General features: G+C 49.9%; 1 protein-coding gene across 2 annotated transcripts in view; it reads right to left on the bottom strand.

Annotated features, from left to right (window-relative positions):
• Positions 1-26,349, bottom strand: part of EXTL3 (exostosin like glycosyltransferase 3) — a 450,609-nt gene that overhangs the window by 55,531 nt on the left and 368,729 nt on the right. The gene's annotated exons all lie outside the window — the stretch shown is intronic.

The following is a 26,349-nucleotide window of genomic DNA, read 5'->3' as shown; positions in this document are numbered from 1 at the left end:
GACAAAGCCATGGAATGTTCCCCTCTCTCCAAGGGGAGCCATTCCCTTTGGGACTAGGGGGGGGTGAAGCTGCTAAACCTAACACTCACAAGCGGACAGGGCAAGCGGGAGCCCACTGGTGGGGTGGGGGATGGAGAGGAGCAGAGGGAATGATAACCTGCCCCTTATAAGGGAATGATAACCTGCCCCTTATATCTTTATCTACAGACTTCCTGTCCTCTATGTTCTCCTCCCTTATCCCAAGAAACTAACAGCTTAATTGGTTATATGGGAGTTAAAATGCATGATAAATGGCAACTGTGTACATGAAGGGCTACCGTGGTTTCTTTATGCACACCATTCACATCTAAAGAGAGCAAAGAACCGGCACCCCACTTGTTGTGAGGAAAATTAAACACCAATCGGATTCAAGGATGGGGCGAGCCGTCAGCGTTGGGAAACCTCCCCCTGAGAGGTTTGGCAAGAAACCAGAAGCACATGCCCAGCGTGCAGAATCCAGATGCAGGCAAGCCCAGCGAACACTCGGTAGCCTTGCCATGAGACAGACAGGAGAGGCCTGGTGCCAGAGAGCTATGAGAGGAGGAGGGTGCCCAAAGGGGTGGTAACAGCCGCAAAAGGGACCAGACGCGAGGCCCCTACAGAACGGTAGTGGGAAGAGAGCCAAGGCTCCAAACTACGCGGAAACCAAGGAAGGAGGTCGGGAAGATGGTCGGGAAGATAAGCTGCGTCTGCTCTTCTAAAAAAGACCTTCCCGGAGGACCACCGCTCAGTAGCAGAAGGTATGTGATCGCTCCAGGGAACCGGGCGGTGGGCAGAAAGGCCCTAGGAGACCACTAAGGTGGGGTGAGGAACAAGACCACATGGTGGGGGTGAGAAAACCAGCCCCCCAGGGTGGGGGTGAGAAAACCAGACCCGCATCCCCCAAGGAGGTAGTGAGAAAACCAGACACCCCTGCACACCAGCCCCAAGGCAGGGGTGAGAAAACCAGACCTTCCCTTTAGTGTGAGGGTGAGAAATCCAGACCCTCCCTTCCCCAGGGCAGGGGGGAGAAATCCTGACCCCCTCCAGGGTGGGGGTGGGAGAAATAGACCCTCCCAGGGTGGGGTTGAGAAAAGTAGACTCTCTCAGGGCGGGGTTGAAAAAAACAGTAATCCTATCCTAGTTTTGGAGGACATTTTTAGATTTGGTCTTGCATGGTGGTTGGACAGTCAAACAAAATATATTCAGACTAGTTTCAAAACATTTTAGAAGTTTCATACGAGTGGCTGCATTTTTAGCAAACCAGCGAGTTCAGATAGTGATAGCTCTCTTTCCATCTTCCACCTAGATAGGAGGCCCATCACCGCTTGCTAGGGTTAGTACACTTGTGCAGAAGGGATATTTACCTAGGTTTACAAGTTTGTAAGCAGATAGAACTTCACCCTCTTCACAGTGTTTGTGTGAAAACCAGACCCCAAGGGTGGGGTGAGAAAACCAGACCGCCAGGGCGGATGTGAAAAAAACAGACCCGCCAGGGTCGGGGGTGAGGCAGGTGAGAAATCCGAGACCTCACAGAGAGGCAAAAACTAGTTACATAATTGGAGAGAGAACAGCAATATTCCTGGGTGAGGAATCCCGGGGAAAGGACCTGGTTGGGAACAATACATGCCAGGAAGCACCCACAGACTGAACGCAGACTTGAGACTGAACCCATAAATTACACACACAAAAAGAGATTAACCAGAGACTAAGACTCAAACCCAAGAAGGGAGGTACTATAAAGCAAAACTTGGGTGTCCTTGTGACACTTTACAAAGGGGCATGGATCCCCTCGTCCTTGGAGCCAGATGCATTATGGTGGTGCCAGACACCCACCGCCCTTCATTTGTTGGGCAAAAGCCCTTACTTTACCTTTGCTAAGGGTTGGGTTATTTTCTTTGTATCAAGTGGTAGGGAAAGTATCAGACTAGATGTACAGCAGACTGGAGTTATTGTGTAACACATCCTGACGAGCACGCTTTTGTGAACTCGTTTCTTTAGATTAGGGCCAAGAGATGTAGGGAAACTTAGGTTTTGAGGAGTTCAAAGTAAAGAAACCTTTAAGCAAGTTGACATCTTGTCCATCTCATTCTGACCTATCACATAATACATACTCAAACTGCCAATCGTCTGTAAGTATTATAGACACGTGTGAACTTATTTTTGAAATGCAAGTCCGATACACAACGCTAAATTATGCTGTCACAGCACAATCAACCATATTACGCCTGCATCGAAATCTCCCCCACGTGCTAACAAGCGAACAAGAGAGCCAATTCAAGGCACAGAAGATACTGCACAAGGAAACCCTATACGGAACATTTATAAGAACCTGCTCCAACAACTAAGATGGATGTAGCATACAATTCCAAATACTGGGGCACCTGTTCCGAAACAGCCTGGTCATTATGCATACACCATCTGAAGTTCAGTAGAAAACAATACTGTCTTATTCAAAGAAGGACTTAAGGGCTAGCGCTTCATAGTGCAATGCTCTATTGTGCCTACTGCTCAACGTCCTCTCTTCTCTGGCGTCGATTTGATGTCAACCCATACTAATCATTTATAAAGGAACCTAAATTGGCCACCACTCAGAATCAGCCAATATTTCTATCCTGAAAAACAATGACAGGAATAGCAATCTGCAGCCGCCTGGAGCTCCAACCATGTGTTTCAACTTCACAGCACAGCTTTTGTGAGGATTTCATTACATGTTATGGGATGCTGCATGTGGCATGTTTAATGAGTAGATGTTAAGACATTTCATTTTCTGAACATGTTCCAAAAAACGCAATTCTTTAACATGAATTTAAAAAAATGAAACAGAGGGGAGAAGCATAAGTTGTTGTGGTGTGTGGAGGACCCCCTCCCATAAAGATAAAGGTAGAGGTAGAAAAAAGAAGGGACACATTTTTTAAAATGAGGTAGGTAACTGCTTTCTGAATCTGCTATTTGGCAGTGGGGCACAAATCCACATTTTATAGTGAAAAATCATTCAAAATTCCTGGCACAAATATATGGGTAAGACGACATTTCTCCTTTCTTGTTTTTCTAGTCTTTGAAAGTGGTACACAAAGTAGCAATCAGATTTGCAAAACTCACAATCTGGCCACAGGAATCGACAAGAGACTCCCGTGGATGCTCAAAGAAAATAAACATACGATCACTGTGCAGTCAGAATACTCCTAGAGGTCCTTTTAAAAGGAGAGGACAATCTACTGAAGTCTGACTTCCTAGCTCAGTTTTTTCTGGATTTATAAAGGGCTTAACTGAAGCACTGACTACACCTATTTCTAACCAACAGACATTTGACACCAGTCACATTCTACCAACCCTACTAAGTGCTAGGAAGTAGCTTAAAAGTGGGACATCAAGTTCTGTATAAAATATGTTGGAGTAAAAAAAACCTGCTTCAAAATAAGTATGAAATGGAACCCTCTAAATCTGAATCTGCTTTATCCGTACACCGTTCTATTGAATAGCCGTTTAGTCACATACTCTGTGGCGTCATCCAAACAGCACATTCAGAATACAGGCTACATCTGGTCTGTGCTGCTGGCCCAAACCACCAATTTTTGGTTTTGGTGAATTTATGTAGCGCAAGCCACAAAATTGCCAAAACCATTATTACAAAAGGGAGAGAGAGAGGAAGGGAGGGAGGGAGGTAGGGAAATGAGGCTCTGAACTACTGAGAATATCTGTATGGCATAGCAACCATCAATGCCACGGCATGAACTAGCCAACTCACTAAAATGTCTTTTTCCAAACTACATCGCCATACTACCCAATGAGGAGTTCCCTAACGAGATTTGCTCCAATCAGCAGCTTTGTAAGAAGCAAGTCGACCAGGCTTTCCGTTTCCCAGCTGCATGGTGATTTACCTTATTGGGCTATTTCACATATAATTTGGCTATGTTTGGGCTACTTTTCAGCAACAATCTTTTTTATTCCTCCTGAGACTTCCTCTTTACTACCACCTACCAACCCCATGCCCACTCTCTCCACCCCAGCCCCACTCTCTCTACCCTCACCCACCCCACTCTCTTCCTGCATCGACCGCACCCCATTCCATGCGCTAGTTGGGTTATGTTTGGGCTATTCTGGGATACAATTGACAAAAACTCCTGAGGCTGCTTTGTTGTTCATGTTTCCTGCCCCCAACCAACTACCACCACTCAGCCACCCTACCCCTCTCCACCCTACCCACTCAACCTCCCCCCCCCCAGTCTCTCCACCCCCACTAATCCTACCCCAACTCTCTGTGAGGGGTCAGAAATGCCAGACAGACAACTTGATAAAGGTTTTCCACAAGAAGCCATTTTATTTATTTTTTTTAACTTCGTTTATTTTAAATCAAGGCAGGATGGCAAAAATACAAAACATGACATATCAAAAGCAATGCGAATTCAAGTTCTTCGATCCCCAGTCCTTCTTCCCCCCATCGGGTATCCTCCTTCCCTCCTCCCTCTGGCCTCTCTCACCCTCATGTTCGGAGGCCGAATTTTCAGTCTGGGTTGTCCGGTTCGCCCCCTAGGGTTTATATGTCTTCTGCCGGATCCACTTGATGTTTCAAGATCCATCGGGCCCTGGTCGGTTTGTAGGTCTGGGCGGGGAAGCGCTGGTCGTATTCCAGCACTGGGCTCCAGACATTCTGAAAGCGGTGGAGCGTGCCCGCCTGTGCTGCCGTGACCTTCTCCGCGATCATGATGTCCTAGAGTTTAGACCACCATTGGGCTATGTGAGGTCCTTCTGGTGATTTCCAGGTCCTAGCCAACACCGTTTTCCCCGCCAGAAGGCAGTGTGTCAATAGTTTAGACTTGGACGCGGAGCGCGGGTAAATCGTGGGGATCGGGGCCCCCAGCAGGACTGGTTCAGGTTCTAGAGGGATCGCCTTCCCTGTAATTTGTGCGATGGTCTCTAGGCATGTCCTCCAGAACTGTCGTATCTTTGGGCAAGTCCACCACATGTGAAAGAAAGAGCCTGGGTGGCCACATCCCCTCCAGCAGGCAGGATCCACCTGCGGGTTCATGTGGTGGAGTCGAAGGGGTGGGTAATACGATCGTAGGAGCACCTTATACGCACATTCCCTGTTGGTAACGCACGTGGAGGAGGTGTGCGTTCTGTTCCAGATGTCCACCCAGGTTTGGTCCTCGACCGGATGGCCCAGGTCCGCCTCCCATTGAGCCATGCTGCGGGTCTTTGTGGACAGGAAGTCTCTCAATAAGCGCCTATATAGGGTGGATACCCTGCCTCGGGTTGGAAGATCCCCCAGTGTTGGCTCCAGGGCGGTGGGCAGGCGAGTTGCTGCCTGCAGAGTCTGGGGGTGCGAGCACCAGTGGCGCAGCTGAATATAGGTAAATCTGTCCCTTTCCCGGAGTTGGAACTTCTCCTTACATTGGGCGAAGGTGAGGGGTGTCCCTCCCATATATAGCTGGTCTATGGTCTCCAGCCCGCCCTCTATCCAATTCCGGAAATTGCGAAGGTCTGCTCCGGGTGAGAAGGATGGGTTATGGAAGACCGGGGAGCGTGGGCTCGGTCCTCTGGGCACTCCCTTCTGCTTTAAAGCCCAGTCCCAGGATCTAAGGGTGTGTTTGGTTGACAGGAGGAGGTCTCCCCAGTGTGTTCTAAGGGGGGGCGAAATGTGTGGCAGGAATCGCAAGGGTAAAGGTGTTTGTGATTGTTCCAGCTCTACCCACCTGGGGCGGTTTGTTACGGTCTGCCATGCCTGAAATTGTGCTAGTTGTGCTGCCACACTGTAGGCCCTCAAGTCCGGGACCCCCAGACGCCCTAGCTTAGAGCCCCCCAGAATCGTTTTGAGAGGAATTCTCGCTCTCTTACCTTTCCAGATGAATTTCAGCATTTTCCTTTGGATGTCCTTAAGGGTTGGTGTGGGGATCGCTACTGGGAGTGAGGCGAAGGTGTATAGGAACCTCGGTAGTAGGTTCATCTTGCATGCTGTGATGCGCCCCAGCAGTGAGATCTCTTGGGTCTCCCACCGTTTCAAGTCACCTTCCAGTTCTTTCAGCAGCCGGGGGAAGTTGGCTTTGTATGCGTCTCTTGGGCAATCCGGGATGCGGACCCCTAGGTAGGGCATGGCCTTCTTCACCCATGTCATCGGGCACATCGTCGCCAGTGGCTCCCGTTCTGCTGGAGTGAGCCCGATGCCCATGGCCGAGGATTTATCAAAGTTTATAGTGAAGCCAGAGACCTCACCATAGATGGTAAGTTCTCGTATTGCCTGTCACAATGATGATTGGGCTTCCGAGATCGCGAGTAGGACATCGTCCGCATATAGGGCGATTTTATGTTGGTTGGGGCCAACCTGTAGCCCTTTAATACGATCGTTTCCCCTAATCCTTTGGGCCAGAGGCTCCATGGTGAGAGCGAAGAGTAGGGGTGATAGCGGGCAGCCCTGCCGGGTTCCGCATGATAGGGGGATCGGAGCTGAGCTGTGCCCATTAATTCTTAGACTCGTACTCGGGCTCTTATAGTTGGCCAACACCATTGACTGAAAGGTTGGCCCGAAGCCGAAGGCCTCTAGGGTGAGTTTCATAAAGGGCCAATCAACTTGATCAAATGCCTTAGCTGCGTCCAGAGCCACTAAGACCAGCTTTTGGGAGTTCCGAGAGGCGAGGTCCACCAGGTTCAGGGCTCTTCGTATGTTGTCTCCCGCGGATCGATGGAGGATGAAGCCTGCTTGGTCGGGATGAATGATCTTCGGGAGCACGTGGTTCAGGCGGTTTGCCAGGATCTTTGAATATATATTGGCATCAATGTTTAAGAGTGCTATCGGTCTGTAGGAGGCTAGACTCCTTGGGTCCTTTCCCGGTTTGGGCAGGAGGATGGTGGTTGATTCCTGCATCGATGGGGTGACCGCGCCTGTGTCCCTGAAGGAGTTGAACAGGTTCACCAGGTGGGGGGTCAGTTGTGGCCTGAAAAGTTTATAGAATCTGGTCGAGAAGCCGTCTGGGCCTGGGGCTCGTGTTTTAAGCGACTTGATGTCCTCCTCGACCTCCTCTCCCGTGATGAGCTCCTCTAATTCGTCTCTCGTCGTGTTGGCGAGACGGGGAACCGCTGCCTTCCGTAGATATTCCACCTGTTGCGGTCGGTCACGAGGGGTTGCCTTCATGATTTGGGTCAGGTAGTCTATTACAAGCTGTTGTTTTTCGGGCTCCAAGTATCGAGTGACCCCCTCCGGATCCCGTAGGCCTGCGATGGTGTTGATGCGTCTCCGTTTGGCTAGTTTGGCCACCAGGAACCTATTCACTTTGTTGCCCCTTGCTTAGTAAGATTGTTTGGCTTTTGCCATCTTTAGGGCGGTTTGTTCCGCGTCGTGGGCTTCAAGCTTCTTCCTCGCCATTCGCATGATCCGTTGTGTCTTAGGGGACCAGCCTTTTTCCTTGTGGATTGCCTCTGCCTCGCTTAGCTCGTCCTCTAAAGCAGTTCGAGTCTGGCGTCTGTTCCGGTGGTAGGCTGCCCCCTGAGCAATGAGAGAGCCCCTGATCACTGCCTTCATGGTGTCCCAGTTATTTGCCAGTGAGGTGCCTGAGGCTGGATTTTCGTCAAAGAAGACTTTAATCCCTGTCGCGATCTTGTCTCTCGTAGCCATGTCATTGAGGATCGGGTCATACAGGGACCATTTGCGTGGGCTATTGAGATTGGGGTCCTGAACCCGGAGTTCCAAGAACACTGGAGCGTGGTCAGACATGGCCCTCGTGCCGATGGAGACCTCTTTGACTGAGGGAAAGGTGTGTGGGGAGATCAGAAATAAATCAATCCTTGAGAAAGTGCGGTGAACAAATCAGTAGAAGGAGTAGTCTCTTTCGTCGGGGTGAAACACCCGCCACTAGTCTATTATCTCCAGAGATCTAAACAACCGGAGGAGGCTGAGAGCTTGGGCGAAATCGCTTGGATTCGGGGGGTGTGACCTGTCCTTAGTGGGGTCGGGAACCCCGTTGAAGTCCCCTCCGACGATTGTTTGGCCCTCCACAAAGCTAGCGAGGATCGTGCCCAAGGAGTTGTAGAAGAGTGATTGTCCCGAGTTAGGGGCATATACTGAGATGAGGGTGTATAGGTCTCCAAACAGGAGGCATTTAACTGCTGTGTATCGGCCTTCCGGGCATGTTTTTGTTTCCAGGATTTGTGGGTTCAAGTCATTTCTAAAGAGAATCGCCGTACCCCCTTTTTTGCTTGAACCGGAGGCGAAAAATTGAAGCGGGAATGATTGAGAGCGAAGCCGGATCACATCCGCCGGCAACAAGTGGGTCTCTTGGAGCATGGCTATTGCGGCGTTTTCGTCCTGGAGCTTTAATAAAATTGCCTTTCGTTTGGTAGGGGAGTTCAGTCCGTTAACATTTAGGGAGAGGATTCGTAGAACCCGGTGGTCCAGAGGTGTCCCATTCTCTACCCCTTGAATTGGGGGGTGGGGGTCAGGGTCGATGATTCAGCTGCCATGTTTGTCACAAGATCTTGTAGTACCATCCTTCACTTGAGGTTTTAACACGAAGCCCCAACGGGGGGCTGCAACTTTAACTGATGGGTAGACCGACATTGTAGGTATGGGTCCACCCTTGGCCAACGGGGCTGGTTGTCCCATCGTGTATCGAGTACCGTTGGTGTCCAAGAAACGAAAGTTGGAAAGTGTCCTTGGAGTGGGTATGAACCGTGGGCATGGTCCGCCGTCTCCGCCCTCGTAGGTCGTCAGATGAAGCGTTATATGGCGGATCCGAATTTAGGCCAGGTCTGAGGAGGCCAGGGAGGGGTATAACTGTACCCTGGAGGTACGGGGGGCGCCATTGTTCATTTCTTTTTGTTGATCCGCAGAGTTGATGACCATGGCGTACGTTTAGGTTTCGGGGGGGAAAGCGGTCCAGGGGCCTCAGCACCCTCCTGGGTTGGTGTGGAGGGTTCCTGGGGCGAAGATGGATGCATGATCCTCTCCGCGTCCTCCAAGTGGCTGATCCGGCGTAAGGTGCCTTTGTATGTGAATTGTAGCGCCGCCGGAAACAGCCATCTGTATCGGACTTGTTGCTCCTGGAGGAACAGTGCCAGGGGTCGAAGTGCTCTTCTTTTCTGAAGGGTGAGTGGTGAGAGGTCCTGATATATTTGGAGTGGCGTACTCTGAAATGTAATTTCCTCCCCTTGGCGGCTGATCGCCGAGATCGCTTCCTTGGTTGTAAAGAAGTGGACCCTTGTGATGACATCGGGGGGGGGGGGGGTCGGAGACTGCCCCGCGACGTGGGCGAAGTCTGTGGGTGCGATCTAGCAAGAGCTGAGATTTATCCAGGTCTGGGAGGAGGGCCTCGAAGAAGCGCCCCACGTAGTCCGCTAACTTATTGTCGGGGACGGAGGTCGGGACCCCCCGGATGCGGAGATTGTTGCGGCGCGCCCTGTTTTCCAGGTCCTCCTGCTTAAACTCCAGGATCTCGCATTTCTGATGGAGGGAGTCAATGGCTTTTCGCATTTCCCCTAGAGTGGTGGAGTGATCCCGGGAGTGGTCTTCGATTTCTCCGAGCCTCTGTTCGGCCTCTGTGACCCTTTGGTCCGTCTGTTCGATTTTGGTGGTGAGTTCCGATAGGCATGAGCGGAATTCCGACTTGATGTCCGCCATGAAAGCTATTAGGTCCCCTTTGGTGGCGAGAGATCCCCCGTCCTCTGTTTGTTTCTGCGGAGTGAGTTTGGGAGGCTCCTGCTTCCTGCTTTTGTCTAGCGTAGTGAGCATGGTGGAGATATCTGCCCCTTTGCCAACCTTTGCTTGCCTAGACATGATGATCGTGTTTGGCGGTCTTGGCTGAAAAGATTGCGGCGAGGCCAAAGCTGTGACTGGATGGGTGGGCCGGGGCGCCCCAGGAAGTACCGAGAGGTATGTGAAAGGAGTGCCCGCGAAGTTGGGCTTCTCTGGGCGGGTCCCAGGGCTTATCTCGTGGCCTCCATGTTACCCCTGTCGGCCCGGCCGAGGGCCGCCCCCGATGGAGTTCTCGTCTGTTTGCCGGGCAACCTCCGTCTGCCGCTCCTCTTCGGTCTCCCTGAGGTCCGTCGCCATCAGGTTCGCAGTGTATTGCTGAGTTCCGGCGCGGCCGCCATCTTGGTTTCTTCGAATGGCGGCGGGGGAGCGGTGCGGTCGCTAAGTTCTAGGCGAACGCAGCGGCGTTCGAAGATCATTGTAAGCCAGGTTGTGCCTCATTGGTTCCGATTGCCGTAGATGTCATTGGCGACTTGGATACTCGGTCGGAACCGCTTGAATTTGGCGGCGGCGGCGGCCATCCCACGGGCGGCCTCAAGGGAGCGACCACATCGATGGCCTCCCAAGCCATGCCCCCAAGAAGCCATTTTATTAAATTATATGGGTGATCAACACCTCACTTTCCCTAACCTAGCAAGGATTTCCCTGCCGATCAAACTAAGACTTAAGGAAAACACTATCACACTTGTAGACACAACAAAATCATATGGGCGTTCAAACTCAACAAAAAAATAGTTAGATTCAAACATTGTCAGATCCCCTTTCCCAGGATTAAAACAGGATTTTCCAACTCAAAGTTATAGTCAAATTAATGATTTGCAACAAACCAGTTCTGCTTTAAAGGCAATAAAACATTCTTCTCAATATCCAAGTTTTGTTTCCAACACAAAGTTTCTCCATTTCATTTGGTTTGCACTTGGATTGTTCTAGTTTTCCACAAGCTCTTATTTCTCAAACCAAAAAGTATTTGTCTTCACAGATCCAGTGAATAGTTCAATATAACTCTTCCTCTTTGGAACATACACTGTCTTCTTCTTATTTCTTTATAAACAACAATGTTTCCTGCAGGATGGTTTTTTTCACAGTTCATCAAACACATTAGTGGCCTTACCACTTTCTTTTTACAACCACCTTCTACCACAATGCAGTACTTCAATGCTTTCTTTCCAGGTTCACTAACCTGCCAGGACTACCACAAACAATCCCTTTCCTGATATAGTCGCCTGCCTAAATAAAAACTCCTAACACTACTATCAAGTACTCTGCGATATGGTTTTGCTTCAAACTTTAATTTCCAACTCTAAAGAAGAACAAGTTACTTTCTTACCTGGTAAAGTTCTTTCGATGGGATGGTCCAACGACGTATTCCATATCTATGACAGGTAATGTCCACAGCTGTGCTGCTTCGGAAAATCTTTGGCGTCTGCGTCCTGCGTCGATGACGTTGATGCGCCGTCCCTGAGGACCTCCTCCGACGGCCGACGTCACCCGATGTGATAAGTAGGACGCACAACGCCCATAGCCGCAGTTATAGTTTTTTCCCCAGAACGTGTGCCACCAGTTTTCTGCCAGTCAGACACACAAGGCCTTGCGGTACGCAAGCTGCAATCGCAAAACAAATTCTGCAGCGGGGAAGGCAGGGAGGGAGCGATATGGAATACGTCGTCGGACCATCCCATCGAAAGAACGTTACCAGGTAAGAAAGTAACTTGTTCTTCGAGGGGATTTGGTCCTCCGACGTATTCCATATCTATGTCAGACTCCCAAAGCAGTACCAAGCAAGGAGGTGGGAAAGAACTTAGAATACAAATTTAGCATGCCCAATCAAATTGCGGAATAAAGAACTGCCTTGCCAAAGGACAGATCTTGCCCTCTGATGGAATCAAGGGAATAGTGACGTACAAAAGTATGTACTGAAGCCCAGGTGGCTGCATCACAGATGTGACGAATAGGAACTCCCCTCTGCAGGGCAGTAGACGCAGCCACTCCTCTGGTAGAATGGGCCCGCAAGCCAGCCGGAAGGTCCTTACCCGCCAAGCGGTAACACTCGGAGATAGCTAAAATAATCCAACGAGACAGTCTGTTTCGTCACAGCTTGTCCCAAATGCTTTCCAGCGTAACCAATGAAAAGTTGATCGTCCACTCTGACCCGGGACATGCGCGAGAAATAAAAGCTCAACGCTCTCCTAGGATCAAGCCTATGGAGCCTCTCCTGTTCCTTACCAGGATGTGGAGGAGGATAGAACGCCGGAAGAACAACCTTCTGGCTCAAATGAAATTCCGAAACCACCTTCGGAAGAAAAGAAGGATGAACTCTAAGGACAACCCTGTCCTGAAACACAGTGAAGGGTGGCTTAACTGAAAGTGCCTGTAACTCACTCACTCTGAGCGGATGTAACCGCAACCAAAAACACAGTTTTCAGAGTCAACAGCCTCAAAGGGCAAGAATGTAAAGGCTCAAACGGAACACCCATAAGAAACTTAAGAACAAGGTTAAAATCCCAACCTGGCACCAAAAAAGGTGACGGAGGGAACACATTAGTGAGCCCTTTCAAAAACTGCAAAATTAAAGGAATCTTAAAATAGGAACACTCTTCAGACAAGCGCTTAAATATGGACAGCACTGCCAGGTAACCTTTAATGGTCCCCACTTGCAAGCCCCTGTGGGCCAAAGAAAGCAAAAAAGACAAAACCATGGGAATGTCGCATTCAAAAGGATCCACATTCTGAACTCTGCACCAGTCGCAGAACTTTCTCCAACGGTACAGAGACTTTGTTGCCGGCCGCCTGGCCGAAAGCAACACCTCCATCACGTCTTCAGGGAGGTCCCAATCCTTATACCTCAACCTTTCAGAAGCGAAGCGTGAAGATTGAGGGAATTTGACCTCTGGATGGAGAAGCTGTCCCCCCTCCTGTGAGAGCAGATCGTCTCGGTAGGGAAGACTACGTGGAGGGTAGATGGACAAGTCTAGAAGGTCCGGGTACCACGTCCTCCGGGCCCACGCTGGAGCAATGAGGATCATCCGGGAACCGAACCTCCGCAACACTTGCGGGATGACGGGGACTGGAGGAAACGCGTACAGCAGTGGGAATGACCACTCCACCACGAACGCGTCTAAGGCTCCTTTTGGAGGAAATTCCCGCGACCAAAACCTTTTGCACTTCCGGTTGACACTGGAGGCGAAGAGATCCACTGAGGGGTCCCCCAAAGGGCAAAGATCTCCAGAAGAATCTCCTGAGCCAGCTCCCACTCGTGAGAGATCGTGCTCTGCCTGCTCAGAGCATCCGCCGTCTTGTTGTCGTCTCCGGCCAGATGAACTACCGAGATCGAAACTTCCTGCTGGATGGCCCAGAACTCGAGCTGCATCGCCTCCCTGCACAGCGGAAGTGACCCTGCCCCCCCCTTTTTGTTGAGGTAGTGCATGGCCACCGTGTTGTCCGTCAGAATCAGGACACTCTTCCCGCGCACAGTCGGCAGAAAAGTCTTCAGGGCTAGCCCGACGGCCCTCAGCTCCAACAGATTGATATGGAGTCTGGACTCCGACGGAGACCAACAACCGCTGACTGTCAGCTCGTTGGCATGAGCTCCCCATCCCGTGAGGGATGCGCCTGTCACGATCATCACCTCCGGCCAGGGCAGCCAAAATGGGGCACCCTTCATCAGATTGCCCTCGACGGCCCACCACAGAAGGTCCCGGGCTACCGAGGGCGGCACCTGAACAGGGTCCGACAGCCTGCCGGAGGACTGAGACCATTGGAGCTTGAGCGCCCACTGCAAAGATCTCATCCGCAGACGAGCCTCTGGCACCAGAAGAATGCAGGATGCCATGAGGCCGAGCAGTCTCAAGAACTCGGACGCTGGGAGAGTCTGGGCAAACTGAAACTTGTGCACCATCTGCTGAATGTGAAGAGCCCTCACCTGAGGAGGAAAACACTGCCTCAGGGACGTACATGTCGAGCACTGCTCCGATGTACTGGAGCCGCTGCGTTGGTGTCAAATGCGACCTCTTTAAATTGAGGGAGAAGCCCAGCCTGTGAAGGGAGTGGCAGGTGACGGACAGATGATCCAGGACTTGCTCGGGAGAGCTCCCCCTGATCAACCAATCGTCCAGTTAGGGGTAGACGTGAATCCCCCCCTTTCCTGAGATGCGCTGCCACCACCACCATGAGCTTGGTGAAAACCCTCAGGCGGAGGTCAATCCGAACGGCAGGACCCGAAACTGAAAGTGCGAGTCGCCAACCGCGAACCTCAGGTACTTCTTGTGCTTGGGATGGATCGGCACATGGAAGTAAGCATCCTTGAGGTCGAGAGACACCAACCAGTCCTGAATTTGAAGAGCCTGGAGGACTTGATAAAGGGTCACCATCTTGAACTTGTCCTTCCTGAGGAGTTTGTTCAAACCGCGCAAGTCCATGATGGGTCTCAATCCCCCGTCTTTCTTTGAAATCAAAAAATAAGGGGAATACCATCCCTTGTTCCTCTCCGCTACAGGCACCAGTTCTATGGTGCCTTTCTCCAACAGGGCTTGAATTTCCTGCGCAAGGAGCGGATCCGGACTCTTCAAAGAGAGGCTCCCTGGTGGATTGTCGTGAGGCCTCTGCCGAAAAGGAAGACAGTAGCCGTGGGTAATGATCTCCAGAACCCACACATCCGAAGTAATGGCTTGCCACTCTACAAGATGCTGCGCCAGCCTTCCCCCAACCGGCGAACCATGGGACCTGGCCTCATGACAGTGGTAGCGGCTGCGGCGTTGCCTGAGGGCAAAGAGGCAACTGCCCGAGCGGCCTCGGCACCTCGAGTACCTTTGTTTCCACCTCTGGCACTCTTACGATGGCCTCTTTGACGGCTAGCTCCTCTCGCTTTACTGAAGGGCGAGTAATAGCGAAAGGAACCTCCCCTCCATTGCTGTCCCCTAGGACGAAAAAAAGGCGGAGATTGGCGAACTGCAGCGCCCAACGACTTCGCTGCAGCTTTGGAGGTCTGAAACCTCTCAAGGCTCTCGTCAGCCTTGCTGCCAAAAAGGTGTTCACCGTCAAGGGGCATGTTGAGGAGGCGGGACTGCACATCAGGAGCGAACCCAGACTTCCTCAACCACGCAAACCTGCGCATTACGGTGCTCGCCGCCATGGACCGGCTGACACAATCTGCCAAGTCCAAACCTGACTGAACGGCCTCACACATGGCATCCTTGCCATCCTGACCATAGCAAAGAAACCATCCCGTTCGTCCCCTTCGAGAATATGATCAGCCGCCAATGCAACACAGTTCCACAGAGTGTGAGTGAAACGAGACAAGGCACATATGGAGTTGGCCGCCTGAAGCGCCATACCCCCAGAAGAAAACACTTTCTTCGCCCAGCCGTCAAAACGTTTGTCGTCCCTATCCGGAGGGATGGTAGGATACGACGCCTGCTTTGCCGGGGCCATAGCCGCCTGGACCACCAAAGCCTCTGGGGTGGGGTGCCTAGACAAGTAGCAGGGGTCGCTACTGGCTGGACGGTATTTTCGTGACAAAGACTTGCCCACTGCCGGGAGACTCTCCGGAGCAGTCCAAGCCGCCGCCACCCTTCTCTGCAAAGCCATATGAAAAGGCAAAACCGGGTCAGTGGGTGGACCGAATCAAGGATGTCCGTGATCATCCTGAACGAACTCCCCTGGGGGAGCTGACCAACCCAAGTACTCGGTCACCTAGACATAAGGCGCCGATATGACGAATCGGCATGAGTGCCAGGCTCCGGCCGACAAAACTCCACCTCCGGAGAGGTGTCCAGTCCACTGGCATCATGCAGTGACTGCCTCAGGTCATCAAACTGACTATGGCCCGAGATAAGGTCATCCGGAACCGTAACCGGAACCAGGCCACCATCAGAGCCTTCACCACCCTCTGAAATGTACTCCAGGCGGGGAGAGGAAGACCTCTGCGGACCAAAGCAGTGCCGGACCTTAGCCATAGCCTTTCTAGGTGCAAACCCCATGCCACGGGGCCCCTCCGACACCACCGCCTCGAAAGGCGTCGAGGGCGCCGAACGAGCCGGCGCCAGCGTCGACAGAAAAGGCGTCGAGGGCGCAGAACGAGTCGGCGTCGACAGAAAAGGCGTCGACGTCGAGCGAATCAGCATCGACGTCAGCTGCAACGCCTCCAGCATCTGCGGCGTCGACACAGTCCTCGAAGCCGGAGCTCCGAGCGTGTCTCTAGACAACCTGGTCGCCGACTGTGTCGACGACCCCCTCGGAGGCGGAGCCTCGAGAGAAATCGTTGATGACCTCGGCGCCAACGTCTTCTTTGAAGACGGCACAGGATCACGCAGTCTCGAGCGCGTCGAGGACCGGTACCTGGAACGGGCATGGCGAGAACAGCTACCCTTGTCCGAGCGGGACCTCTCCCGCGAGCCGTGCAGACCATCTGAGCCCAAAGGCATGCGGGCGGTGTCTCTCAACTGGTGCCGACGGACCCACTCGGAGGCGCAGACGGACCGGTCCCCTGCGATTCCAGAATCGCTAGCATCTGCTTCCCGAAGGAAGCCCATTCCTCCGGTGTTGCTTGCATGGAGGGATAAGCGACCCGCCGACGGGCGGAGTCCTCGGAAGAGGACGGGGAAGGCGACCTATGCCGGCGCTTCCTGGAATGCCTAGAAGAGGCGGAGGAGTGGCGAGACCGACTCCTGGAAGGATACCCACTGGACTTTCGACGACGACGCGGAGAGTCACCCCTCGAGTCATCGGTCGAAAGCCCCGCAGACCTCGACTCCGGGGCTTAGACACCCGACCTACCAACAGTTTCTTCTTGCGTTCTTGCAAGGCCTTCGCAGTGAGCGACTGGCAGTCGACACAGTCGTCCGTATCATGGGCCTCCCCGAGGCACCAGAGGCAGGCGTCGTGCAAATCCGTGACCAACATCTTGGACCCACAGTCCCCGCAGTTCTTGAAGCCCGGACTCGGGGTCGAAGATGAGAAAGACATCGCCACGGACAGGTCTTCACAACAAACCGAACAGGTTCAACGAACCGAGAATAGAAAACAGCAAACTCCAACGAGTCGAGGCATACTGAGATTCACGAAGCGAACACGTTCGCGGAAAAAACGGAACTGAGGCTATGGGCATCGTGCGTCCTACTTATCACATCGGGTGACGTCGGCCGTCGGAGGAGGTCCTCAGGGATGGCGCATCGACGTCATCGACGCAGGACGCAGACGCCAAAGATTTTCCAAAGCAGCACAGCTGTGGACATTACCTGACATAGATATGGAATACGTCGGAGGACCCAATCCCCTCGAAAGTATTTGACTTTCACTAACATTGAAATTCACAACTTATTTTACAACTTCTTCCACAAGGATACAATACACATTGATGCAGTTTGTTCCACTGGTATGTTTGCCAATTGAACTGCAGGTTAGATTTCTTTCCACCAGGAGGGCTTTTTCCCTGCCACCTTTGGTTTTCTACTACCACACCAGTTAGTTGTGTCTTTTATTCACATTTCCCTCTTTAGGAAAACGATTTCCCTTCTTATGATATGATATACGAGTAATTTATAACGTGCCTGTACACAAGTGTTTCTAGGTGCAACAAGAAGGTAGGGAGACATAGGGAGGACTAAACAAACAATCTTACTAATCCTTGTGTCATTCAGATCGTGCAAGCGCAGAGGGAGAGTAGAAGTGCCAGGGGGATGAAAGGGGCAAGTGCAATCAGGGCAGCAGTGCTCCAAGTAAGTCTACATCGACCAACCACCACAGGCCCTACCCCACCAGCCCAACCTACCCCCACTCTCACAACCTCCACCCACCAAACCTACCCCCAACTCTCTATTCACCTATCCACCCCCAATGTACCCCCCACATACCCTACCCCCACTCTCCAACCCTACTCTCTCTAGCCCGACCCACCCTACTCCACTCTGTAGCCCTCACTCTCTTCAACCCCAATCCACCCACCTTCCTCCCTCTCTACCACCACTTTCTCTACACCAGGGGTGTCCAACCTTTTCGATGGCAAGAGCTACTTGTAGTTAATGGCCAATAAGCGGGAGCTATTAGGTTGGTGATATTCATGAGCATGAGAATTTCGACCAAGATGTTTTTGGGCAGTTTATTTGCTCTTCATATAAAAAAGGAATACCGTATGCATTTACTATGATATTAATATATCAATAACATCAAAAACATGTTTATTTTATTATTTTTTATTAAATGCTGTTTCCTAAGTATATCACAAGTAGGAAACTAATCGGGACATTCAATGTGAAGGCTTGACCTGCATGCTATGCACCAGTGCTCAGTAATCTGACGTAAAACTTGAAAAAGCAACAGCACTCAGGGGCTGTCAGGCCGGATCAAGGTTTTGATTTCAGGAAGTTGGTCTGAAAAGGGCAGATTTTTAGAGACAGGCTATCACATTGGCTGATAGTGCAGATACCTTTTTAGCCATAGTGATTGCACACCCGACATGGCAGACATACATTCAGGACAGTTTTTAAACTTGCTTACCACAGACTCAGCCATGGGAGTCACTGTGCCCTTCAAACTGCACCATCTGTAGAAGAGAATCCGTTTTTCATCAAATAATTAGCACCTTTTGAAGGACGGCCTGTAGCTGCATTTGGATTGCAGGATTTAGTTTACCCACTTTTTAGAACTGCAGACAAATTCCTCTTGGAAAATGATTTTAATAATTTGTGTGTATTACTGCAAAATTCCTATCAATGTTACTATTTTATTCCCACTTTAACTTGCCACCGAAGATTAAAGATGCACATTTTCTTTTTACACTGAAACAAAACATTTTTATAGTGGTAGCATGCACACATGAGACAACATATGCGTCTTTAAAATAATATTTTGAGCAAAGAGCATGGTTGTAACGAGGGGCGACTTATTCAGAATGGATGGCGACATGCCATCCTGCTCCCTTTTATGAAGGAGGCAGTATCAAAGTGAACAGCTCACTTGATCGCTGCCTCTCCCTGCAGGAATCATGTTATTCTGGTGCATGACCAATGGGCCATGCTTGGCTTGCATGTGCAACTCTAACATATTGGAATTGTTTGGGTATTAGATAATTACTTGTAAATTATATGTTTTGCTGAATTTTTTTACAAACACAGTGCTCATAAATTGCACCATTTCAGCTCTGTATTGAAAGGTTGGAAATCCCTTACCAGAATTTCCACATGTGTACAGGTTCCCCATAGATCTCTATAGATCTCCCGATTTGTGCACATAGCCAATTTTTCTCCCATCCCATGTCTCGCCTCTATGTTCTCTCTATGTTCTCCCTGTATTCACCACCCTATTTTGTACAGTTCTCTGTTAATTAGTAACTAAGTTTAAGCTATATTAATCCCATGCATATCACTATATATATATATATATATATATATATATATATATATATATATTCAAACCACTGCTCACATTTCCCACTTAATTCCAACTATCGTTTCGTAAAACATCTCACATTTGTTTTTCGTAAAACATCTCAATTATGTTTTTTTAAGTGCTAGTATTGATAGACATTTCACTTTACATTCCTGTTTATTTTTTATAAATGTAAGTGGACAAGCACCAGAATGCAGTGCAGCTAGTAGTTTTCCATGTTTACTTAAATGTAAAATTGCAGTTATCACTTGAATTCCTGTTTTGGGACATCCATAGAGGTGGGCTCCTCCATATCACACCTTATTCCATTCAAAGCTTTAATACAGTTTGGGTACTAGACCTTTAAAACCGGAAACTATCTGAATACATAAAAAATAATTCACAGTTTTACCATAAACACGTAAAGCGAGACGTGCCTTTTTTCTTGCAAGCTGGGACTCACAGATTGTTATTTTTCTACGCGCGCACACACGTGTGCTGAGAAACCGATTACAGCTGTAGCTTTATTCCCCCCATTCTGATTGAAAGCCTACAATTACCAGTAATGCTAGCTGAAATAAAACTAAAGAAACACAGTGAGACTGAAACAATCACAGCCCCAGCTTTGTTTTACACAGCATACAGATTTATGCACCCAGGCCCTTTCTAATCCGCCATCATTTGCACCTCTTGGTGACAATGGCCACAACACACATTAACCCCATGTTGGAATGCTGCCCAAGCCCTTCAAGCCCAGATGCAGCCCCTCTTCTCACTGCACACACAACTTTTGACTGTTTACTTTACAGGAAGAGGAGTAGGAGGGGCGGGGAAAAGTCCTATGGACTTCAGACACCAAAATAAACACAGTGCTCATTTTGGGGTCTGATCAAAGAGCTACGGGGAAGCCTCAGGCGAGCTACCAGTAGCTCACAATCTACTGGTTGGAGACCACTGCTCTACACCAACCCACCACACTCCCTCTACCCTCCCACCCCACTCCCTCTACCCCATCTCTACTGCCACCCAACGTTCCCCCTCTTTCTCTACTCAACCCCTATCCCCCTCTCTCTTTATCCCAACTATGCACACTATCCCTGGCTCTCTCTAGTCCTACCCACCATTTTCCCCACCCACCCTTATCCCCTTTTATTATCCCACCCACCATAGCCCTCTCCCTATAACCTCTCATCCTACAACTCACACGCTCGCTTTATTTCTTATCCCGTCACTCTCTCACTCATATTTCCTCTTGCTCATCATCATCAATGGCACCTTCAATAAATGACTTTCTCCCTTTTCCCCTTCTCATTCTATTACACACATGCATCCCTAATCGCATCCTCCTTTGAAACTATGCACTCTTCTTGCACCCTGGTGCCTATAAGAACAGCAGTAAACATAAAAACGATTGGCATTGCCAATACACGTTCGTTTAGCTGTGTGGTCCCTACTCACCACGTAGCCCCCTTGTAACCTTCATCCCAACTCTGTTCTCCCACTTACCTGCCTGCCTCTTTCTTCTGATCTGCTGAGTCTTCGCATCTCAGCCGCTTGCTATGGCATAGTGTCTTTTTACTATTACTACACATTTCGTGTTATAGTTATGGAGAATTGGCAACGTTAATCTTGTTTCCCCTTTTCAAAAACAAAAGCTATTAACACCACGGTCATGACCATGTACTACGGCAAGCCTGAGTCCTTACAAAGAGCCTTCTGTCAACAGCCAAGCCAAATGCAGTACATGGCTATTAAAGCTACAATAAATGGCCCTTCCGAGATTTCAGAGAACTAAATGAACTCCACAGGCAACATGTGGCAAAGCATTTGCATAGTTAAACTTCTTCTCCAGTCATTACTATAACCTTAGAACCCTTTGTTCCATAACCTTGGGATGCCATCCATAGGGGGACAGGCCCGGAGCAATACACCCAGGAGAACTGAAGAGCATGCCAACGGTGCATGCGTGGGAAAGAATGCGTGCCAGCCACTCCACGCTCAAACCTCAGTTCCCAAAATCTTGTCCCCTACTATGCCAAGGAACTATGTACTAGGAGTACGGTAGTCACTATGGTGACTATGGTAACTTACTCCTAACATCCTGCCCACATTCCTCCATGTGTTTGTGAGACTCCCGAGTGACACTGAAGGGAGAACGGCCTTGGAATGAAAGCTACAGATCTACTGCCAGAAGAACATGGTGTCTGATGTCTTTCTCTCATTTAAAAAGCACCCTTCCTCCCTAGCCCAGGCATCCCCGATCCAATGGTTAGTATATACTGAAGGTTTCTCCCTACTGTCTAAGTTTTGTTTTCCCTATAAGGGACAACCTAAAAGCAAATGGCCTCATCTACCTACATTCCTGAGGGATTTCTTAGACTGACCCTATACTACCAATGTGGTTAGTTGATTGAAAGATGTTAAAGGATTTGTCTTTCAGACACACTGCCTGATTCAGTCTTCTTTCAATCATGCTGATTTACTCCTCTCCCTCTCTGTCTAACGTTCCCCTCTTACTACTGTCCTATTTCTAATCTTACTCACTTTCACTCTTACTCCCTCCATCTCCCTTTTTTGTCCCTCCAATGTCTCACTTCTTCTATGCCTTGCCCACATCCATTGATATTACTACTCTCTTCCACACTACGACTCTCTCCTCCCCACCTTCTTTCCAGTCAAAAGCTTTTCACTCTCACAACCACTTCACATTCACTTCCTACACTCCCTCCAATAATCTCCCTCGCTATTTTCACACACACTCGCAACACAGTACAACTTGCACTCACCAACCAATACCTCACCTGTTCTACAATTCGCCTCCGTGCTCTTATTCCACCTCCTTCATCCCACTGGTCTCTTAGTCTGCCTCCTCCTCTGTCCTAACCTCAACAACCTGCAACACCCTCTTTTCTGTGATCTCTTAACCCTCTCCCTGCCCAGGAGGTGTTACATACAACAAATGTTTCATATACTGTGGTAAGCTGCGCATGTTTTCTCTGCATAGGGCCACGGCGAAACAATGAGTTTGTGTTGTACAGTGTCCAGGTTTGGGTTAGTGGAGGAGGGGGAGATTATGAGGGGGAAATTAGCCTCAGTTTGGGAAAATGGTTTTAAGTCCTGAAGGCCTAGAGGGTTTTCAGCTTTCCCGCTGCAGTTTGCTTCGGTGCTGGAGAACGGTGCGCGGCATCGGCATGTCAGGTGTTGGCTCTATGCTGCGGCTTCCCCATGCCCGAGCTGTACAGTGTATTGCATGGGGCACTGCTGAATTTGCCTTTCTCTGTCTGCCTCTAGCTTCGGTTGCAGGATTGGTTTCTGTGATGAAAAGAAAGAACTAACCTAGCGAGCATTTATGACAGGAGGCATAGGGTGATGCAAATGAGTACTTCCCCAAGTACAAACAGGTTCTTATTACAGGATTTGATGACCTCTCAACTGCCACCACCACCCTCTGGGATAAGACTGGCTACAGATTCCTCCCTTGTAGGCCTCCCACCCAAGGCTGAGTGCGTTTCTTATCCCCTCTTGACAAGGCCGTATTACTGACGTTGTCACAGTCAACCAAAACATTCCTCAAATCTCCTGGCCGAACCTTGCCTCTGCACGAGAGCTAGTATTTAGTATGGCTTATACAACGCATGAGGCATGGACCAGGTTTTAGCACTCCAAATGACCCCAACGTTAGTGTATCACTGGAACGCTGATACAGTTTTGGACCTGACTACGTGGGTGTGATGGTCCCGGGGGACTGGGTGAAGCTGAATCTGGTTTTGGGCTTTGGAAATGCACCCAACCAGTTGCTTGGCAGCGAGAGGGAAAGTGTGAGCGAGAGGGAAAGTGTGAGCGAGAGGGAAAGTGTGAGCGGGAAAGGGAAAGTGTGTGTGAGAGGGAAAGGGAAAGTGTGTGTGAGAGGGAAAGGGAAAGTGTGTGTGAGAGGGAAAGTGTGTGTGAGAGGGAAAGGGTGTGTGAGAGGGAAAGGGAAAGTGTGTGTGAGAGGGAAAGGGAAAGTGTGTGTGAGAGGGAAAGGGAAAGTGTGTGTGTGTGTAAGGGAGAGGGAAAGTGCAGGCATGAGTGTCCATGAGAGGGAGAGTGCGTGCGAGAGCGGGAGAGGTGTGCGAGAGGGATGCACAAAATGCATGAGAGAGGGAGAGATGCGCGAGAGTGGGAGAGATGTGCGTGGGAGAGAGTGTTGTGATCAACAGATAAGAGTTCAGGTGGAAAGAGGTTCCCACTGAACGGATGGACTCTTGGGACCACCAAATCAGATCCTCCTGTGTCCAATGAGACTGGTTTGAGGGTTGACTAGGGCTGGAAATCCAGCTTCCAGTGACAGGACAGTAGGAACGGAAGCAGGAAACTACAAAGGGAAACCAAAAATGGGTATTAAGTGAAAAGCTTGGACTTTTGATATCATCATCCAAAACACATTATTTGTAGAGAAATATGGGGGCCCAAATATCCTGGGGTGTCGGGAAGGGGAGCAACAGAGGCTACTTTTGGTATAATCAAGAAAATATAAAGGGCCTACCGTAGCTGGTTAGGAAGATACAATGCGGCCCTAAGGAAAGCAAAATGGCAACATTTTGCAAAGGTTCACTGCAGTCGTGATGTCCGTTCGATATGGAATATTTTAACTACGCCAAAAGGCACTAAAACCTACCAATTGCTAAATCCCATCTCAGCCGAAATCTGGAGGAACTCCATAAAATCCAAAAGGATTGTTACTCCTGAAACAATGGCTGCTATCGAAGTAGTGTCACTCACCTGACCACTGAAGGTCGACTTGGAGGATATAGTAACTGCCATCACAAAGTTGAAAGGCTCCAAGGCACTGGGTCCTAATGGGCTGGCCAACTTAGTCCTAAAAAAAGATCCAGGAGAATTTGGCCTGGCTGCTTCATCTTCTGTTTCGGAAGGTATGTGAGGAACGAAGAGTGCCTACATCATGGTAACTGTCTGTACTGATGCCAGTATACAAAACGGGAAACAGATTGAGCATGGAAAATTACAGGCTGTTTTCCATGTTGGATGTCACAGGCAAGCTTTTTGCATCCTTATTCCTAAAGGATTTACAGAGGTGGGTAGAGTCTATTAACATCCTATATCCATATGAGATGGGATTTCAACCAGGATCTAGAACGGCCCAAAATATAAAAGCCTTGGGCTCCTTGACTCACGGGGCCCGTCGAAGAAGAACAAGTTACTCTCTTACCTGGTAACGTTCTTTTGATGGGATGGTCCGACAACGTATTCCATATCTATGACAGTAATCATCACAGCTGTGCTGCTTTGGAAAATCTTCGGCGTCTGCATCCTGAGTCGATACGCCGCCCTCGAGGACCTCCTCCGAAAGCCAACGTCACTGGATGTTATAAGTAGGACGCACGTAGCCTCAGTTGTAGTTTTTTCCCAGAACGTGTGCCACCAGTCTTCTGCCAGTCTGACACACAAAGCCTTGCGGAAACGTAAGCTGCAATCGCATAAGAGATTCTGTAGCGGGGAAGGTAGGGAGGGAGCGATATGGAATACGTCGTCGGACCATCCCATCGAAAGAACGTTACCAGGTAACAGTAACTTGTTCTTCGAGGATATTGGGTCCTCCGACGTATTCTTATCTATGACAGACTCCCAAACCAGTACCAATGCAAGGAGGTGGGAAAAGAATTTAGAAAACAGAAATTTAGCATGCCCAATCAAATTGCGGAGTAAAGGACCGCCTTGCTAAAGGCCAGATCCTGCCCCCGGATGGAATCGAGGGAATAGTGACGTACAAATGTATGTACCAAAGCCCAGGTAGCTGCATCACAGATGTTTCGAATAGGAACACCCCTCTGCAGGGCAGTAGAGGCAGCCATACCGCTGGTAGAATGGGCCCGTAAGCCGACCGGTGGGTCCTTACCCGCCAAGCGGTAACACTCAGATAGCCAAAATAATCCAGTGAGACAAAGTCTGTTTCGTCACAGCCTGTCCCAAACGCTTTCCAGCGTAACCAATGAAGAGCTGATCGTCCACTCTGACCCGGGACATGCGTGAAATATAAAAGCTTAACGCTCTCCTAGGATCAAGCCTATTGAGCCTCTCCTCTTCCTTACCAGGATGTGGAGGAGGATAAAATGCCGGAAGAACAACCTTCTGGCCTAAATGAAATTCCGATAACACCTTCGGAAGAAAAGAAGGACGAACTTTAAGGACAACCCTGTCCTTATGAAACACAGTGAAGGGTGGCTTAACTGAAAGTGCCTGCAACTAACTCACTCTGCGAGCGGAAGTGACGGCAACTAAAAATACAATTTTAAGAGTTAACAGTCTCGAAGGGCATGAACGCAAAGGCTCAAACGGAGAACCCATCAGAAACTTGAGAACAAGGTTCAAATCCCAACCGGGCACCTGGAAAGGCGACGGAGGGAACACATTAGTGAACCCTTTCAGAAACTGAGAAATTAAAGGAATTTTAAAATAGGAACACTCTTCAGACGAGCGCTTAAATATGGACAGCGCCGCAAGGTAACCTTTAATGGTACCCACTTGAAGGCCCCTGTGGGCCAAAGAAAGCAAAAAAGACAGAACCATGGGAATTACACATGCAAAAGGATCCACATTCTTAACCCTGCACCAGTCGCAGAACTTTCTCCAACGGCACAGGGACTTTGTTGCGGGCCTTCTGGCCAAAAGCAACACCTCCATCACGTCTTCAGGGAGGTCCCAATCCTTATACCTCAACCTTTCAGAAACCAAGCATGAATGTTGAGGGATCTAACCTCTGGATGGAGAACCGGACCCCCCTCCCGTGAGAGCAGATCGTCTCGGTAGGGAAGACGACGTGGAGAGCAGATGGACAAGTCGAGAAGGTCCGGGTACCACGTCCTCTGGGCCCACGCCGGAGCAATGAGGATAATCCATGAACCGAACCTCCGTAACCTTTGCAGTACTTGCGGGATGACGGGGACTGGAGGAAACGCGTACAGCAGTGGGAATGACCACTCCACCACAAACGCGTCTCCTAAGGCTCCGTTTGGAGGAAATTCCCACGAGCAGAACTTCTCGCACTTCCGGTTGACACTGGAGGCGAAGAGATCCACTTGAGGGGTCCCCCAAAGGGCGAAGATCTCCAGGAGAATCTCCTGAGCCAACTCCCACTCGTGAGAGATCGCGCTCTGCCTGCTCAGAGCGTCCGCCGTCTCGTTTTCGTCTCCTGCCAGAAGACGAAGAGATCAAAACTTCCTGCTGGATTG

This window comes from Ambystoma mexicanum, chromosome 4p, assembly GCF_040938575.1.
Source record: "Ambystoma mexicanum isolate Mex_15411 chromosome 4p, UKY_AmexF1_1, whole genome shotgun sequence".
Classification (NCBI taxonomy): domain Eukaryota; kingdom Metazoa; phylum Chordata; class Amphibia; order Caudata; family Ambystomatidae; genus Ambystoma; species Ambystoma mexicanum.
This window is presented reverse-complemented; position numbering and strand designations above follow the sequence as displayed.